Source organism: Tachyglossus aculeatus, chromosome 9, assembly GCF_015852505.1.
Source record: "Tachyglossus aculeatus isolate mTacAcu1 chromosome 9, mTacAcu1.pri, whole genome shotgun sequence".
In the NCBI taxonomy this organism is placed as follows: domain Eukaryota; kingdom Metazoa; phylum Chordata; class Mammalia; order Monotremata; family Tachyglossidae; genus Tachyglossus; species Tachyglossus aculeatus.
The window spans coordinates 36,110,501-36,115,817 of NC_052074.1; the positions used below are offsets into that span (position 1 = coordinate 36,110,501).

At 43.4% G+C, this 5,317-nt stretch overlaps 1 non-coding gene across 1 annotated transcript; it reads left to right on the top strand.

Annotated features, from left to right (window-relative positions):
- Positions 1–3,811: 3,811 nt before the first annotated feature.
- LOC119932657 lies at positions 3,812–3,949 on the top strand. The gene has a single exon (XR_005452401.1). It is a non-coding gene; the product is annotated as a small nucleolar RNA SNORA7 (small nucleolar RNA).
- The last annotated feature ends 1,368 nt before the right edge of the window (positions 3,950–5,317 follow it).

The following is a 5,317-nucleotide window of genomic DNA, read 5'->3' on the forward strand; positions in this document are numbered from 1 at the left end:
CTCACAGCTTTAATCCCCATTTTAAAGATGAGACAACTGAAGCCCAGAGAAGTGAAGTTACCTGCCCAAAGGCACACAGAGAAATGGCGAAGCTGGGATTAGAACCCAGGTCCTCTGGCTCCCAGGGCCGTGTTCTTTCCATCATGCCATGTTGCTTCTCTATATACAAATATTCATTCATTCATTCATTCATTATTCGTATTTATTGAGCGCTTACTGTGTGCCGAACACTGTACCAAGCACTTGGGAAAGACAAGTCAGCAACATATAGAGAGAGTCCCTACCCAACAACGGGCTCACAGTCGAGAAAGGGGAGACAGACAACATAACAAAATAGAACAGGTAGACGGGTGTCAAAATCGTCAGAACAAATAGAATTAAAGCTATATGCACATCATTAACAAAATGAATAGAATAGTAAAACTGTACAGGTAAAATTAAGAGAAATAAATCTGTACAAATATATGCAAGTGCTGTGGGGAGGGAAAGGAGGTAGGGTGGGGAGATGAGGAGGAGGAGAGGAAAAAGGGGGCTCAGTGTGGGAAGGCCTACTGGAGGAGGTGAGCTCTTAGTAGGGCTTTGAAGGGAGGAAGAGAGCTAGCTTGGCGGACGAGTAGAGGGAGGGCATTGCAGGCCAGGGGAAGGATGTGGGCTGGGAGTCGATGGTGGGACAGGAGAGAACGAGGCACAGTGAGGAGGTTAGCAGCAGAGAAGCGGAGGGTGCAGGCTGGGCTGGAGAAGGAGAGAAGGGAGGTCGGGGGGCGGTGGGGGCAAGGGGATGGAGAGCCTTGAAGCCAAGAGTGAGGAGCCTACCTCACCTCCCTTCTCTCATTCTCCAGCCCAGCCCGCACCATCCTATCCTCTGTTGCTAACCTCCTCACTTTGCCTCATTCTCACCTGTTCTGCCATCGACCCCCGACCCACATCCTGTCTCTGGCCTGGAATGGCCTCACTCCACACATCCGCCAAACTAGCTCTCTTCCTCCCTTCAAAGCCCTACTGAGAGCTCACCTCCTCCAGGAGGCCTTCCCAGACTGATTTCCCCCCTTTTTCCTCTCCTCCTCGTTCTCCCCCCAATCACCTCCCTTCCTTCTTCTGCTCTACCCCCTTCCCCTTCCCTCTGCATTTGTATATATTTGTACATATTTATTACTCTATGCATTTTATTTGTACATATTTATTACTCTATTTATTTTATTAATGATGTGTGTATAGTTATAATTCTATTCATTCTAATGGTATCAATACCTGTCTACTTGCTTTGTTTTGTTGTCTGTCTCCCCCTTCTAGACTGTGAGCCCATTGTTGGGAAGGGACCATCTCTATATGTTGCTGATTTGTACTTCCCAAGCGCTTAGTACAGTGCTCTGCACACAGTAAGCACTCAATAAAGATGATTGAATGAATAAATATGATTGATTGAATGAATGAATGAATGAAATGCCTGGCCTAAGGACATTTTTCTGCCCTTTGTGGACATGGTTGCTGTTCGCAGTGTATAGCCCCGTTTTTCACTGTGCTCCAGTCTTATTCTCTGAGGCTGTGTGACCATGACTAGAAGCAAAACTCTTGTGGCAGGAAAGAAATTGGTTGTGCTCAGGGTATGCAGCAGGATTTCATGATTTGCGAGCTCACTGTCTCCTTGTTCATTTTTCTTATTTTGATTTTAAAAAAACTGATTCATTAAGTGCTTACTATGTACCAGGCACTGTACTGACAGACTAACCAGGTGGTCACAGTCCATGTCCCACATGGGGCTCTGAATGCCCATTTTACATGAGGCAACTAAGGCAAGGAGAAATTAAGTGACTTGTCCAAGGTCAAAGCAGACAAGCAGTGAAGACAGGATTAGAACCCAGGTCCATCTGACCCCTAGGTTCAGGCTCTATCCATTAGGCCACAATTATTTTCAGCTGTATTTTCAGCTTCTCATCTCTCGAGAAAACACCATAAGGGTCAGGTTTCTGCCCTCCCTTATCCTTCAAAATCCCTTCAACTCCTGGGGAGAGCAGGAATCAGCTCTCCATTCTTCACAGACATATTTTAGCCCTTCTGAACTAAAATGCAACCAATAATACAAGCAAAAAATCTCCCTTTCTTTAGCTGACTTGGCATGTCAGATACTATCCAGATCATCTCCAGACAGTCTATGAAAGGTATTTTTTTTTCAACCTGCCATTAATTTTGTCTTTTGCAGACCCAACCATTCTTGGCTGAGGCCGAGTCCACTGAGCACAGAGGAAAGTGTAAAGGTATTCAGGTATCTGAACAATTTAGACCTTCCCGAAGTGTTTGGCAATTTCTGCAAAGGCAAGAGTAGCATTGCCCAATTACACCTTTTTCCTGACATCCTATCCTCCTCATTTTGCCATCAATTAGTTTTAGGTTAATGTGCAGCTTTATATCCTAGAAGAAAGAAGAATAATAATTAGGGTATTGATTTACTGCTTTCTGTGTGCTAAGCTCTGGGGTAGATACAAGGTTATTGGGCTGGACACAGTCCCTGTCACCCCAGATTAACAATCTATTTTAACCCCGTTTTACAGAAGGAACTGAGGCCTTCAGAACTTAAATGACTTGTCCAAGATCCCAAAATACGCTGGTAGTCAGAGAAATGTCACTGTCTCTAGTTACTCAGTCCTGGGTTCTCACTGGTACTAACTACCACAGAAAAAGCTGAGGGAGTGGATTAAGGATGATTTTCAAATAGATTAAAGGGATTAATAGATATTGCATAGCATCAGTAGAATGTAAAGTAATTGTGAGCAAGAAATGTGTCATTCCTTCATTCTGCACCTCCAAAATGTCTTTTACGATGCACCTCAGCACTATGACCTAGTGTGTTTACCATCTCTAGTGTCTCGTACTCTCCCAAGCATTTGATGTGTTGCTTAGAACAGTGCTTGACACATAGTAAGCGCTTAAAAAATACCACCATCATCATATCATCATCTGCACATAGTAAGACCTCAATAAATGTCATTGAATGATTGATTTATGTCCTAATAGAAAGAGCACATAACTGGCAGGAGAAGCAGCGTGGCCTAGTGGATAGATCATTCATTGATTCATTCAGTTGTGTTTATTGAGCACTTACTGTGTGCACAGCACTGTACAAGCGCTTGGAAAGTACAATTAGGCAACAGATACAGATAATCTCTACCCAACAACGGGCTCACAGTCTAGAAGCGGGGAGACGGACAACAAAACAAAACAAGTAGACAGGCTTGGGCCAGGGAACCAGAAGGAGCTGGATTCCAATTCCAGCTCCACCACTTTTCTGCTGTGTGACATTTGGCAAGTCACTTAACTTCTCTGGGGCTCAGTTACTTCATCTGTAAAAGGGGGATTAAGACTGTGAGCCCCAATTGGGACATGGAATATGTCCAACCTGATTAGCTTGTATCTACCCCAGCGCTTAGAACAGTGCCTGGCACATTTGAAGTGCTTAACAAATACCATTAAAAAGTATAGAAAAACAAGTTCTAGATCCTGCTCTGCTCTGCCAGCTATTTTCTCTCTGCCTTACTTTTCCTCATCTTTAAAATGAGGCTAAAATTCCTGCACTCTATCTTTCTTCTCAGAGTGTGAGCCCTATGCAGGACAGTGACTGTGTCCAGTACTATTAAGTTGAATGTATCCCAGTGCTTAGCACAGTACATAGTAGTCCATAATAAATACCATCATCATAATTTGTAGCACAAGACCAGAGGAAGATGACCCTGGTTCTAATCCTAGCTGATACTAGTCTGCTGCGAGACTTAGACCAAGTCGCTGTCCTCTCTGGGTTTCAACTTTCCCATCAGTAATACCCCTCTCAATGTCGCACCTGGAGAGTTTCCAGTACTCTACCAGTCTCGACTAAGGGAGGGAGAGTCAAGCAGAGGCATATCCATTCCATTGCTTGCTTGGCTAGTGGCTAGCAAGTGGAAGGCAATCTACTACAAGTCAGAGCTCATCTGTGCTGGTCAGCAGCAGCATGGGAGAGAGCCGAGGGTGGAGACTCAGGTTTACTGTGTGGAAGGAGGACATGGTAAATCACTTCTGTTTTTTTACCAAGAAAACTCTATGGATCCACTACTGGAACCATGGCAGATGGAGGTGGGGCATTTTGGGAGAGACGTGTCCATGGCCTCACTATGGGTCGGAGATGACTTGACAGCATAAGACAGGAAATTGAGAATAAAATGGATTGTGCATGTTATGTGGAATAGTGGTTGTGTCTGATTTGGTGAACCTATGACTCCAGCACCTAGTAAGCACTTAATGAATGCCATTATTATTTTTGTCTAATTTACCGCAATGTTCTAGATGCTAGAGGAAACTTATAGACGTTGCAAAGCATAAACGCTTGAGAAAATTGCAGATTAAAAAATGCCAAATAAACCTTGCCCCCTCCTACCATATCTTGCTACTCTCCTATCACCCAGCTCATACACATTATTTTTCTAATGATAACCTTCTCACTGTACCTTGATATCATCATGTCATCTATCTCACCACTGACCTCTGGCCCACGTCCTGCCTCTGGCCTGGAATGCCCTCCCTCCTCAGATCCACCAGACAGTTACTCTCCCTGCCTTCAAAACCTTATTGAAGGCACATCTCCTCTAAGGGACCTTCCCTGACTAAGCCCTCCTTTTCTCTTCTCCCATTCCCGTTTGCATCTCCCTTACATGCTCCCTTTATTCATCCCCATCCCAGCCCCACAACATATATATACATACATATATATACATATATATATATATATATATGTATACCTGTTATTTACTTATTTGTGTTAATGTCTGTCTCCTGCTCTAGACTGTAAGCTCATTATGGGCAGGGAATGTCTTCTTTTTATTGTTATATTGTACTCTCCCAAACCCTTGGTACAGTGTTCTACACATAATAAACACTCACTAAATACTATTGACTGACTGACTGCTCTTTATTTTCATTAAAGATGAGGTTAGGGGAAATGAACTTAGTCTGCTGTTGAGTAATCGCCTACACACTAGCACGCATTTACAGGCAGTGTTTGGAAAAGGGTTTTGTGGAAAATTGGCATATACCCGTATGTGGAGAGAAAAAAAAGGAAAGAATCTTCTTTGGGGAAATGATTGAAGTGCAAACCTGGCCAGAGGCAGGGTGATTGGTTAGATGACATCTCAAAACCCTTCACACTTATGAACCTAAAGATCACAAAAAGCTTTGCCTCTTTTTAAGGTACTGAAACTCCCACAATTGAACTGTGGAATGATAGGTGAGGTTAATACCACTTCCTTAAAAACTAGAGCTCCTGGTTAATAACAATAATATTAACAATAATATT